Raw genomic sequence first — 12,999 nt, forward strand, 5'->3', positions numbered from 1 at the left:
AGGGGAGGGGGAGGGGAGGGGAGGGAGAGGAGAGGGAGGAGGGAGAGGGAGAGGGAGAGGGAGAGGGAGAGGGAGAGGGAGAGGGAGAGGGAGAGGGAGAGGAGAGGGAGGAGAGGGAGAGGGAGAGGAGAGAGAGAGAGAGAGAGAAGAGAGAAGAAGAGAAGAGAAGAGAAGAGAAGAGAAGAGAAAGAAGAGAAGAGAGAAGAGAAGAGAAGAGAAGAGAGAAGAGAAGAGAAGAGAAGAGAAGAGAAAGAAGAGAAGAGAAGAGAAGAGAAGAGAAGAGAAGAGAAGAGAAGAGAAGAGAAGAGGAGAGGAGAGGAGAGGAGAGGAGAGGAGAGGAGAGGAGAGTGAGAGGAGAGGAGAGGAGAGGAGAGGAGAGGAGAGGAGAGAGGAGAGGAGAGGAGAGGAGAGGAGAGGAGAGGAGAGGAGAGGAGAGGAGAGGAGAGGAGAGGAGAGGAGAGGAGAGGAGAGGAGAGGAGAGGAGAGGAGAGGAGAGGAGAGAGAGGAGAGGAGAGGAGAGAGAGAAGAGAAGAGAAGAGAAGAGAAGAGAAGAGAGAGAAGAGAAGAGAAGAGAAGAGAAGAGAAGAGAAGAGAAGAAGAGAGAAGAAAGAGAAGAGAGAGAAGAGAAGAGAAGAGAAGAGAAGAGAAGAGGAAGAGAAGAGAAGAGAAGAGAAGAGAAGAGAAGAAGAGAAGAGAAGAGAAGAGAAGAGAAGAGAAGAGAAGAGAAAGAAGAGAAGAGAAGAGAAGAGAAGAGAAGAGAAGAGAAGAGAAAGAGAAGAGAAGAGAAGAGAAGAGAAGAGAAGAGAAGAGAAGAGAAGAGAAGAGAAGAGAAGAGAAGAAGAGAAGAGAAGGAAGAGAAGAGAAGAGAAGAGAAGAGAAGAGAAGAGAAGGAAGAGAAGAGAAGAGAAGAGAAGAGAAAATAAAGCCTACCAGGGTTTTAAAACTGCAATGGCTTTAAATGTATTTCTTGTCCTAGTATTTAACTTCCATGTGTCGAACACAGCCAGGAGAAACTGTTAAAGGTACAGTTAGTGGCAATTGTCAAATTGTAAATCAAATGGGAAAAGCAGAGTGGGTCAATAAAAATAAATAAGAGGGACGGTCCCTGGGATGAAACGGAAAGCTAGCGCTTTTGTTAGTCTGAAAATAACCTATTTCTCCGCAACAATCAAAGGTATTTCATTATATAGAAAAACACAGGTAAAGTAGTAGTGAAGTGACTTAGCCTGAGATTGCTCATTGTTCGGTGCACCACAGTAACTGCATAAAACCAAACTGCTACACAACAAACAGCAAAAGGGGCTCTCCCAGCTGCAGGTCTGGGTGTTGCTCCCCACCATCCCCCAACTGAAATATGACGCACACAGGAGCATCTTTTCCCTACTAGCCTCTTACCAGTCCTGTAGGACTTCTCCCAGATATTCAGATTTCTCAATAGCACTTACCTTCTTCCTGATCAAGTAGTCTGGTATCGTCATCGGAGTTACTCTTCTCTAACTACAGTTCTTCCCATACCAGTGCAAACCTTCACATGAAACCCAGGCTTTACCTCTACAAACTCTGCACCTCTTTCAAGAGGAGATGCTGGTTCATAGCTCCATACAGACCAGGCTGAACTCTCCAAGTCATTTTTACTCCTCGGTGCAGGCAGATTTGACCTCTGGCCTTCAAAGATCAAAGCCTGCAGTCTGACACCATTGTGCGGTCTAACTTCCACTTCATTTGATCTCTTTATATGGCCACTATTTTCCACATCATTGACAAGGCCCTGGGTGGGTGATTTGTCACAAGGCTGACAGTTACAGACCGTAATGTGTATAAATAGCCCATGTTTTTTAAGGTAATCAATGGAAAAATGAGGTTCAGAGGCTGAAAGGTTACAAATATATGTATTTTTTCCTGCCTTTTGCAGACACAAGGGGCAGGGGTCTTCGCTGGAAACGTCCACACAAAGTATTTATTTCACGGGCCACCCATGAGCCAAATCTTCAGCTGAGGTAGGGGAACAGCAGCTCTGTTGGTGACACAAGGGATGTCTTTTTATGCCAGGCTTTATTTTGCCATCACAGAGAACTGTGCTTTGCAGTTGTGTTCCCTCCATAGGATAAGGTCTATAGGGTGTACAGGTGTATGAGGCACCCCACAACTGTAGGGCACATACCCACCAAACCCAATGTACAGTGTCCACTGATGGGTGTTTACAGAGAAGAATAACGATGTACATCATAGTACTTCCCAGCAATGAACAAATTGTCTTCCTAAGCTAAAAGTTGCAGCTGGACCCTTGTGTTTAACAGCCATGATGGGACTTAGCCACTCTAAAATTACCTAATTCCTTTATCTATTTCATTTTGTATCACTTACACCTTGAACTCCACAGTATGTTTCAGCAATAAATTTCAGTTTAATCACATATATATGAAAAGTGCCTTCTTAGGTTCCTTTTAAACTAATTCTAGATGATATTGTGGCATGCCTATTATTTTCCATATTATAAGAAACACATCAGTACTATCTTTCTCTTCCTTTTTGCCTCACTATTTGTGATTTTACAGACCTTTATCTTTAGATCCTCTTTATCACTTTTCCAAGCCCAAAATTTCTCTGTTCAGTTTCCTCTGTTTTGTGAAAACCCTTTTACACCTTTAATAATCTCTGCCTCTTGTTTCTCTCTTTTCTAGTTTTTCATTATGAAGTCATCAGCACAACACAATATCTTCAAAATACAGGCACGCAGAGATTTCTGCAGCAGTATAATGAAGTCTGGATTTTATTCTTAACCTTTTCCCTTAGATTTCCCAGTGTTCACTTTGCCTTTCTCATCAGCACTAAGTTTGAGCCAACATTTTCAGAAAACTATCCACAGTGTCTTCAGCATCTCTTTCATGACTGGTATCAGCACTTTAGCAGCATCATTGCGTACATGTAGGCAGGTTTATTTTCCCCTCTCTGTGACTGTCTTTGCACTGACACTGAATTTCCTCTGCCGTTTTAATGCTATGTAATTCAGTGCCCCAAGACCTTCCTGTAGCCCCTCATGGTTGGCTCTGGAGCTGGCTGTCCTGAATGCTTTGTGCCACCTGCAAGTTGTGGCATTTGAGTGCCAGGGCTGGTTCGGAGCAGGGGGGACAGTGGAGGTGGCAGCATACACCCCACTGTTGCTGTGGATTTTGCCTTTGCTCTCCTCCAATTTTATATGGAGGCGGCTGGATATCCAAGGAGGGCTGGTGGAGGCTTGTTCAATCCTTGGAGACAACAAAAGGGGAAGTGACACTCATGGCGTGTGGGCTGCAAGAGGAGCTGTTACATACTGCACACACACAATGGGGTTTTATGGCCTCATTAAAGGCAATGGGAGCTTGCTATCTGCTTCAGCAGGGGCAACACCGAGGTATAAAAATATTACGCACTGTTTAAATGGTGCTTTTTCCTGAGCGCTGGCTGATCCTTGCTGTGACCCTCAAAATCAGTATGAGTTATTGCTTCTGTTTTTCAGGAAGGAAAGCAGAAAATTAGAATAATACAGGAATTTCAAAGATCATGACTGTCTTGCATCTGGCCAGATGTATCTGAGTGGAGGGAATGAGAAGCAGAAAAGGGAATTCTTGGCAGCCTGTCTTATGTGTCATCCCCTGTCAGCAGGTGTCCATTTCTGCCTGACTTTATGATCTCTTTTTCTCAGTCTTGCAACTCCAACGCTTCACAGTGAGTCTGCCGGGAAGGTTGTGAGCTAACTTGGTGACAGCGACAGTGAGACACAATTGCAGAAGCTGTAATAAGCAATATTGATTTTGAACACGTGAGTAATATTGACTTGGAGAGGCCATCTCTTAACAAGTGGAAGGACTAACAGGTTCCAAAGGATGGAGAAGTGGAAGTCCCTTTCTGGAACTGAGAACGACAGGTTTCGGTCACAGATATGAAAGCACAGTCTGTTTCCAGCATCCTTTTTCTCAGTCCCATTGGCAGATGAAGGCACAAGAACTACAGGGCTCCACAAATGAATGAAGAATAGAGTGTTTAAATGGATTGATAGAAGAAGGAGGACGATGGGCAGAGCAGTGTAAGTCAGTGGTGAGAGAGCCATGGTCCAGTGCTTGAGAAGAGGCTGACATCTGAATGATACAGATTTGTCAAAGGGAAAGAGAAAAAAGGTTTTGGTGAAGCATAGCTGTGAGAAACTGGGAAAGATACAGTGAAAACATAGGACTGTTATTTTCCACCCATAGTTGACAGAGTCCCCTGTAGATCTATGGCTTATGGATGGATCCCCAGAAATCCTCAGGGTCTGTTTTTTTGGCATGAATCATATCTGAATAGAGTGGTCTGAATGCCCTCTCCCAAAATTTCTTCAACACACCTACTCCTTCCCATTTACAGTCTTCTCTCTTTTATTCACAATGACACATGTGATCAGTTCCCATGAACAGTTTTACAAGATTCCCATGGTGACACCATTCCCAGAAAAGGGACATGGAGGTCATGTTTGTATATCTCTTTAAATAATATCAACTGGCATAAAACATGGGGGTAACCTGCAGCCTGTGATCAGGCAGCTCTCAGCAACCCACCTGAGAACCAGAGCAGGGAAAGCTTGGCTAACACACGGAGACCAGATCTCACCACAGGTGTAACTCTGCATTTGGCTGCAGAAAAAAAAGAAGCTCATAACACAGTCAGCTTGTTTGACAGGTAGCTAAACCAAAAACAAAGACAAAACTAAAACCAAAACAGCAACAACAAAACCCAACCAACCAACCGACCAACAACAACAAAACCCAACCAACCAACCAACCAAAAACAACAAACAAAAACCCCCAAAACAACAACCAAAAAAACCCCCAAAGACAAAGATGAAACATCATCTCCCCCACACCAGCACTGCTTTGAGGTCCCTTCAGGATCAATGGAGGGGTGCCATGGACTCGGTGGACTTTAAATTGGGCACACACGTCATAAAACATTAGCTCTGAACCTGACAAGGTAGTACTGAAATTAGTCAAATGGTACACAATAGAAAATGGTCAAGTTGACAGCTTATGCCTTGAAGAAAGGCAGAAGTGCCTTAATACTTCCTATATCTTGATGAGCAGCTTCCAGATCTTTGGGTCAAGGATCCAGCTCTCACCTTTAAGACTTGCTTGGGGTACCCTTCTGTCCTGGCAGACAGTCATAGAAATGTTTCTGCCCTCGGTGGTGCTGTAAAATAACTTCAGACCACTCACCCAAGCCCCAGAGATCAGCAGTGGCCCATGGATCTCCACTTGGGACCCAGTGACCCTGATATCCCGCAGATATGTGGATTATAAGATGTGCAGTAATGCCACAGATGCCTTGCACAAAAATAAGGAGGTTGAGCTTCTTTGCATAAAATCACATAGAACGGAAAAGTAGGGCATCTGGGAGGAAAGAAAAAACATTTCTTACAACTCCCTAGTTGTTCTTTCTCCACGGCAGCAAGAAGGCTGCTGTATGCAACAGGGGTCTGCTGAAACGAGGGCATTCCTTCCGTACATGCATATTCAAAGATTAAAGAGAAAGCTTTGAAATATTTTCAGAAAAGGGGTCAATTATGTAGATTTTGCATGGCTTGTTATTAAGGCCAAAACTCACATTGTTTTCGCAAGAGCTGGAGGATACCAAGGCAAAGATGTAAAGGCCTGAGTCCAGATTTGCCGGGAAGAAGGGAGGGAGAATGAAAACATCGTTAATTATATCCTCTCAATAAAGGACTCATGGTGCTATGAATTCATCCCAAGAGGGTAATTTCAGGGCTACAAGTTGTAATATATATTATTGCTGGTCTAAGCAGGAGCAGGAAGGAACTCCAGCTGTGGCACCTTTGGTAGCTTTTTTTGCAGGGAAATCTACTTGTAACTTAAAACAGCCTGTTCCAAGGAATATGATATCCTTCCCCCAATCCACCTGAATTCTTCAGCATCAATGCAATAATGAGTTGAAAGAAAACAATGGTTTCCTTGGACTTTGCAAACTCTTTGACAAAGTTTCTTACAAAAGCTGTTAAGGAAACCAGAGGCATTGGTTGAAAGGTAAAGTATTGTGTCATTGGTTAAAAAACTGGCCATGGCAAAAAGAAACCCACAATGGAGCAGGAATGACTAGTTAGCTATTACAATGCCAAAAGGCTAACAAAAGGGAACGTATTAGCCATCTTTTAATGCATAAATAAAAGGCTACATTTAGAGGAATTAAGACTATTGTATTGCTTTGAAATTCAGTTAAAATTCCAGAAGTATTACTTTTCTCAATTAATATCTTGCACATGCATAAGTTATTAGAAGGTTACTGAACATGAAGAAAGTACTGAAATAAAGAAAAAGGTGTGTTTTATGACTCCCTGTCCAGGGTTTGATGTAATTCTTGAGTCTGGGAAGGAAGGCTGTGTCTTGGTGTTGGAAAAGTGCTTTTGTGTTCATAGTTTCCACTGTGAAAAAAGAGAGAATGGAAAATGAAGAACAGGTAGGAATGATCAACACTTTAAACCTGGACCAAAAATTCACTGTAGGTGAAGTATTATATTTGGATAGCAACTGGATGCTAATGAAAATTTAAAATCCTGATAAAGCAGCTTGCTGTTCCATCGCTGAATACAAAATGATAATTTAAAATCACTTTTCAATTAAAAAGCATCTTTCAACTAAAGATTTAAAGGTCGTGAACAAGTGTCATTTTCTAGGAGAAAATAGCCAGTTTTCTCAAAAAGCCAAAACATTTGGGCCCAAACAGTGTTTTCCAGAGAAAATTGTGTCATCATATGACATACACAGCTCATATCAGAGGAAAAACATTTTCTGATCAGTTCTGTAGATCCTATTATTCCTGGCTTGTTAGAATGAATTAGCTAGGAGTACAGAAATGATGGGGTGGTGTTATAGCACTTTTCTTTTGGAAATGTCAAAACATTTTACAAAGGCGTTGATGTCTCTTTAGCATAGGAAGACTGAGGAGATAGAGAGCTGAAGGAGGTACCTAAAGGCAGCATGAGACCCTGGAAGAGAACGTGCATGTTCTAACTCTGTATGAGAGTGCCCTTTCCAGTAAATTGTGGGATATGTTATTATAAAATGAAAATCTCTGAGCTGAATTTTTAGAACTGGCAAAAAGAGGCAATGAATAATCACAATTAGAAAGCTAACTCTGACTTTTTCTAAAGAAGAAAAACATAGGACTGCCCATTTATCTCCAAATTGAATCGAAGACTATACAACTCTGCATGAGCATTGTTATTTTCCTTTATCAGTAAGGCATTGTTTTGTTGCATGAAATCTGTATGTTCAATAGATTTGATTTTCCAAGCAGCTGGGTTATCTTGCACTGTGAAGGCTCCCTCTTAATCTCAATTGCCGTGCTTTTCTCAGCACCGTTCCCAGCTGTTCATGGCACTTTCATCTTTCTTTTCGTGCTCTTATTAGGTGTGACAGTTTCAACAATACCCATATGTAGAAAAATATGCAGGTTTTAATTTGGTTTTTAAAAATGTGATTGTCAAAAAAATATAGGCAGAAACATGTTGCTTTTAAATAATAGAAGTCCTGCCATGATCATGCAACAGTGATGTATTTCCTTAAAACAATTTCTATGTTTTGGTTTTTACTTTTTTCATTTTGCTCTAACATGTAATTGCAGCCAAACCTTATTTATCCTCAGGAGACAAGGGAACAGAAAAGAGATGAAATATGCAGAGTTGGGCCATGGGTGCTTTTCAAGTGACGGTGACACACAATTAGGATTAATGTATATATTGGATCATTTGCCTTCCGGTAAACATCTTTTGAGAGATTAGACTGTTGATTATCCACTTATTCCCTGTTCTGATAAGCCTTTTTTTTTTGTATAAATGAACCCTCCTCTGGCATGAGGGGCCATGATTTTAGACAATATCTGTTGGCATGACTGAAGTACCAACACGACAAAGAAACGGGCAGCAAATCTCCTGAGGAGGATGGGATGCTTCAGTGGAAGACTGTTTGCTCTGAAACTAAACCGTGTTCAATGTTACAAGCAACTACTTAGAAAACCAAGCTGGAAATGCCTGAAAATTGGTGTCAACCTCACAGCTATCGTGGAGGCTGAGCATCTGCAACGGGAGAGACAGATCTTTGTGGCTGCTTTCAGCACTTGGTGTGTTGACATTTCTGATCAAGTTTGCTCTCTTTCAGTGCAAAGAAGCATTTCACAGCCCAGCCCTTGTGAAGGCAGGACTGATGGTTTCACTGTGCAGAGAGAGCCAAGAGTGCTAAATCATGAGATATGATAAAAGTGGTGGCCATAGACAGCCTTGGCCCAGACATTGTGCTGCTTGCAGCCCTGAGGAACAGAACGAAAGGAAGAGGGATATGCCAAGAAGCAGGAAGAAATGTATTCAGGAGGGAGGATTAGGTTTGCAAAAGCACCCACATTTGCATTTCTTACCAATAGTTACAACATGCAAAACAAGGTCCCATTTGCAAAGTTACCTGGGCTGCAGTGTTGTCAATGTTTTAAGTTAACAGGATGCACTTAAACCAGGGCAAGTATCCACCCCTCTGCTCTGCCCTGGTGAGGGCGGCCTCACCAGGACAGAGCAGAGGGGTGGATACTGAAGTGCTGCATCCAGTTCAGGGCTCCCCAGAGTAAGAAGGACAAGGAATTACTGGAGGAAATCCAGCGGTGGGCTACAAAGACCATTATGGGTCTTGAACATCTCCCTTAAGAGGAGACTGAGAGAGCTGGGTCTGTTCAGCCTGGAGAGGAGAAGCTGAGAAGGGATCTCATCGATGTTTATAAATATCTCCAGAGTGGGTGTCAAGAAGATGTGGCCAGACTCTTTTCAGTGGTGCCCAACAACAGGATGAGGGGCAACAGGCACAGGAGGTTCCATCGGAATATGAGGAGAAAATTCTTTACTTTGAGGTGCCAGAGCCCTGGACCAGGCTGCCCAGAGAGGTTGTGGGGTCTCCTTCTCTGGAGACATTCAAAACCCACCTGGACACATTCCTGTGTGATGTGCTCTGGTGAACCTGCTCTAGCAGGTGGGTTGGACTGGATGATCTCCAGAGGTCCCTTCCAACGCCAACCATCCTGTGATTCTGTGAGCAAGAAGTCATCACACATCCAGCCTAGCCAGCCCTGCTACAGGAGTCCTAACCTGGGGGCCAGGAAGTTCTTGGCCCTCTGTTCTAATTCCAGCGTATTTCAGAGCTCTGCTAAACTTAGCATCACTCCATCAGGAAAGCAAGAGGAAGTTCTCTTCCCTGGACCACAGTTGCTCTCTCATCTTTGTAACAAAATAGCTTTGACAAGGCAATAGTTATATCTATGCAGAAGGAATACACATTTGCTCTGCAAATGTCATCATCAGGTCTAAGTTAATGTCATTTGGGTAAGAGGGGACTACTAACGTCAGCTGGAAATGCTGCCAACAAACTAAGACAGACAAGTAGGTATGAAGCCAGCCTACAGACTGTTCACTTTGGTGTATTTTCCTGCTTTCCTGTTGCAACCATATTTATGAGACATGTACTGAGTACACAATCACTGTGGACTCTTTCAACATATAACCAACTGAATATTTAACCCCCGTATTTTAGAAGATGTAGTGATACAGAAAAATGTAGATACCTGAGGCTACACTAAGGGCTGTAAAACATTTTTCTTTTCTATGTGAAACTCGGGAAAGCAGCTGATCTGCACAATAGCCTATTCTGGATTATTAAAGGCTTATTGGTAAAGATTTGATCTATGGCCCAACCCTCCTGGGTTGGGCAGCCTAGGGCAAAAGAGACCTTTGTCTGATGTAGCTTATTGAAGTTTTCTAACAAAACAGATTACCAGCAGAAGCATTATTTTGCTTGTGCAAGTATGCCTAAGGATTTTGCCTATATAAGAAAAAATTACTAAAAGAAAAAAGCAACCAAACAACAAAATACACTAAGCTACTTTTCACCAATGGTCTGAAAAATGACAACATTTCAAGCAGAAGCAGGAGTCCTGTGTTAGACTTTCTCTAGCAGCAGATGAAAGCTTTCCCCTTCTCATGTCTGTTCGCTCCTTCTGCTCTAATTTACTGGTCTTCACAGGACAAACAATATAAACCTTATTTAGTCACTTTTGGTTTCTTTTGCCTTTCATGTTTTTTCTTTTAGCTGAGATTATTTTTCTAATCCAATATTGCCCGGAAAAATGGGCCCACCACCCCTGGGACTGGGGAATGGGTTTGGGTTCAGGGAGGCTGAGGGAGAACAAGAGCCCTTCTCTTACTGCTGCTAGATAAATCATCACACAAAACCACACTCTGTGTGTCTGACACTAGTTCTTAGAGGCTTCAGGACTACAGGAGGAGTTTTACTTGGATAAGATAATTTTACCTCCCAGGTGGTTATCACTAGTGGGTAATAAATCCAATGATGTTTTTAAGTGACCTTTCAAAATGAGGACCATTTAATTATCTATGCGACAGTGATTTAGAGTAAATCTATACAGTCTGTACAGGTTTTTTTTTCAAAATCCCAGATGTTAAAGATGTTCTTAAACTACATTAAAATAAAATAAAAAAATCCTTTAATAGATTTCCAGATCAACTATGTGGGGCCAGCTCTGTCAGGAATCACACCCTGAAGATGAGGATGAAGGCCAGGGTGCAGCACCCTCGAGGAGGTGTTCCCAAGCCCAATCCCAGCCTTTGAGGAGCACTACAACAAGGTTACTTCAAAGTACCATGGCTGGAGGAAGAGTAACACCAAGGGAAGAAGTAGAGAGATTCATTGTAGGGAAGAGAGGGGCCAAGACAGGAACATACCCCCAGTTCTGGCTCTCCAAATGCATATCCATGTAATATCAGTGATTATTAATAATAGCAATGGGACAGCACCAGGTGGGAGTCATTGCTTCAGTAGCAGTGGTGGCCTTGCTGGAGAGCACTGCCATGCAAAAGAGAATGGAGCCAGCAAATATCTGAAGAAAACGCTTTTGGTGATCATGGGCAAGAAGTGGTTCAGTAGCTTCTCCTGAAATTAGACCCATTGCTATTGCTATTTCAATACCATTAAGAACTTATTGCTGACACTATTTCCTACAATTTATGTGCTTGGGTTATGTAACCCAGGAGCAGCAATGGTCTTCTTAGCAAGACCCTGCCCCTACCTGATCTGGCATTGGGGTCCCAGGAGCACCAGAAACTTCCACAAAGTCCAAAATGTGAGGTTTCCTTCAGCTCCTCCCAAATTTGAACACCAGCAGCAAGCTTTCTGCATCCTGATATGGTTTTCTGCCTGGTTTAGCTCCATGTCTGTGACACAGACAAGGAGAATTTGTTGCTCTCTTGGACATTCAATAGCTCCTGGGTAAGAGTGGTGGGCTCCACATCCCACTGGTGACCTGGTGCTAGGACAGGCTGGGCTGCCCAAATAAGGGTGTTGAGCCCAGGTGGCCTCACCCCCACCTTTCCATAATCAACTACAGATGTAGCTGGTATTGGTACGGATGCCATATTAACAAGTTAAGCAGGACTATAAGGAGCATCTTACTAGTGATATTTTAGTTAGGGGAAAAAAAAAAAAATGTGTTTCTAAAAATGTACTTGTGCCTGGCAGGGTTGCTCTGCAGAACTAATCCTTTTCATTTCTTTTGCATCTTCCATCTGTGATTTCATGGTTAATTGACTTATCCATGCAATGTTGCTCTGAGGTACAGATTATCTCCACTTTCAGAGTGATAAAACGGAGTGCGTAGGGGTTTGCGACGTAACTTGCCATAAACCCTCGAGGGATTGCAAGGCAGGGAATGGAGTAGACCCAGGTCCCTGCTCCACACTCCCATGGTAGGCTCCCTCTCCCCATAGAGATGCACAAGAAATCATACTCCACGTGGGTAAGAGGCACATACTGCACTCAGTGGACCACAGCACTGCATAAAGTATTCAGCAAGGATTTGCTGATTCTGGCCAGGGAATGGAGCATGGAGCTGCTCTTAGCCCACACGTGAGACCTGAGGCACAAGTCAGGCCAGCACTCATGGAGAAATGCCATAACTGCAGTCATGCGGTTGGCTTTTATTTTCAGTCACCCCAGCATCAATAACCCCACCACAGCACTGGCTGTATTGATCGTGCTGATGCTTTGAAGATCAATGTTTGTAACAACCCTGGCTACAGCTCTTCAGGAGGACCAAACTCAGTCTTCCAGTCGTGGGGCTGAACTTCATGTCCCTGGAAGCTATGGTAGACTTTTACCTGTCATGGGTTAGAGGGAGACAGGTAATACATACTTTGGATTATGTCTGTGTAACTTCTGTAAGGGCTAACAGAATGCAAACATAACCCTTCTTTGAATCAGTAGGAGACAACCCCCATGCAACAGATTTCTTTCTTTGACTAAATGCAATCCTTCCCTATACCTTCAATTGTGTGTTTGCAGAATGATGCTTCCTTTTGAATTGTTTTTAATAAGCAAAGTAAGGTAAAGAGGAAAGGGTAGCGAAGAAGTGGTGGTAATGTTGCAAATGCAGTAGCACATAAAAAGAGGGTGAGGAAACACTTGGAAAAAATTGAGTGTCCAGCAGTCATTACATCCAGGTGATGCTTAGACTTTAGCGTAAAGTGAATTAGCTGATTAACTTATTGAACTCCTGTCAATTACCTTTGCAAATATCATGCACAACAGGCAGGTTTCAGGCAACTGGTATAATTTCACCCCGTCTCCTCAAACCACAATTTCTGGCTTTTGCCCCATATTGGAGATCATCTACTTTTATTTTAGAAAGTTCAGCTCTGCCAGCACAGTGACTGCCTTTCCTATTGCATGCAAGATAACTCAGATGGGCAATTACAGTGTTAGGATAATGAGCAGAAACCTTAATGAGGTGTCTTCCTTATTTCTGCAAGGATTGCAGCACGGGAAACACAAAAAGTGTATTTCTATAAGATGGCTAGAACACACATCACCTTATCCTGGCACAGGTCAAGGGAATTAAGCCTTAGAAGTGCCAGTTCACTTCACTTAC

General features: G+C 42.9%; 1 protein-coding gene and 1 long non-coding RNA gene across 3 annotated transcripts in view; one reads left to right on the top strand and one right to left on the bottom strand.

Annotated features, from left to right (window-relative positions):
• Positions 1 to 12,999, top strand: part of FRMD4A (FERM domain containing 4A) — a 395,327-nt gene that overhangs the window by 73,260 nt on the left and 309,068 nt on the right. The gene's annotated exons all lie outside the window — the stretch shown is intronic.
• On the bottom strand, positions 3,762 to 5,892 carry LOC135578243 (uncharacterized). The gene is made up of 2 exons (XR_010469650.1): positions 5,129 to 5,892; positions 3,762 to 4,696 (listed from the first exon to the last, which is right to left on the bottom strand). It is a non-coding gene; the product is annotated as an uncharacterized LOC135578243 (long non-coding RNA).

The sequence above is a fragment of the Columba livia genome, chromosome 1, assembly GCF_036013475.1.
Source record: "Columba livia isolate bColLiv1 breed racing homer chromosome 1, bColLiv1.pat.W.v2, whole genome shotgun sequence".
In the NCBI taxonomy this organism is placed as follows: Eukaryota; Metazoa; Chordata; class Aves; order Columbiformes; family Columbidae; genus Columba; species Columba livia.